This window comes from Channa argus, chromosome 3, assembly GCF_033026475.1.
Source record: "Channa argus isolate prfri chromosome 3, Channa argus male v1.0, whole genome shotgun sequence".
NCBI classification, from domain to species: domain Eukaryota; kingdom Metazoa; phylum Chordata; class Actinopteri; order Anabantiformes; family Channidae; genus Channa; species Channa argus.
The window spans coordinates 28,716,470-28,717,762 of record NC_090199.1 but is presented as its reverse complement, the minus strand read 5'-3'; positions in this window follow the sequence as shown (position 1 = coordinate 28,717,762).

The following is a 1,293-nucleotide window of genomic DNA, read 5'->3' as shown; positions in this document are numbered from 1 at the left end:
CATTTGCGTGTGTGTTTTATGTAGAACAATGAAATAACTTGCCATTTACACACACACTTACTTCTAGATACACGACACAAGTGGGTTCAGGTTGTCTCAGTGAAGTTGTTTGACTGACAGTTTTTACACTAGTATTAACCAATGGAAGCCAACAGGGTAGGCGTGAAAGACAGTGTAGGTGGAATAGATGTTATCATATCCGACTAATGAAAGCTATTATTTTCATACACGATGAAGCATAAATTTGGAATTTTAAATGATGGTTTCCAAGTCCATTTGGCTGAGGATATTTAATGAGGATTCATAGGATATTTATAGCATAAAGTTCTAATATTGTCCTTGGTCCATGCAATAATAATATTATCCATATGCAAATGGAGCTATTTATTATGCCATCTGCATGTGACAAATATAAAAAATAATGGCACTTTCAAAATACATCATCTCCATGTCCAGCATTTACAGTGCATTCAAGAAGTTTTCAGGCCCCTTTCACCTTTTTCAATTTTGTTAAGTTGTAGTCTGATACTACAGTTTATACTCAACTTTTTGCAGATGAGTGTAAAACAGCTGGTCTTTGTGTTGGTAGTGTCTTTGCCCAAAGTTAAGCCACTTTATTAGGCCAACTCAGCTAATACTGAGTTGGACACTCGTTTGCCTTGAGAACTGCCTTAATGCTTCATGGTATAAATTTAACCAGGTACTGGAAATATTCCTTAGAAATTTTTGCTCATATTGACATAATGGCATGCGTAGTTGCCTTACTGCCAGCTGCTGCTCATACACTATCAAAATAGTGGAAGATGCTACATTTCTCTTGAAGCCAAATTAAATGAAGCTGTATCCTAGTCAAAGTTTGCCAAAATGTAAATGAAATACTCAACTATAACCATCAAGAGCAAGAATAGTCATTAAAAGTGTCTTTGGAAATAAGCCTGCATCCTGTGAATGTAGGCTTTCTTGCTGTTATGGCATCCATTCGTCTCCCTAGGAAACTCAAGGTTGCTGGATGAGAGAGCAGATGGAAAAACAAATTAATTTCATTTAAAAAAAATGGCAGGACACCAAGGGTAGTGTGTCTTGGCTAGTGTAGATTATTTTTTCAGATTGGATTTTAGTGCAAGTGTTTCATAAAACGATGATTTCAAGCATAGTTTTCACAGACACAGTTTATTTCTTTAATCGGGCAACATGTGAAATTTAAACTAAACATTATAGCTGATTTCATAAGGGGCCAAACAAGAATAACATATAAAAACACATAAACTACTTATACATATTCAAACAGCACAC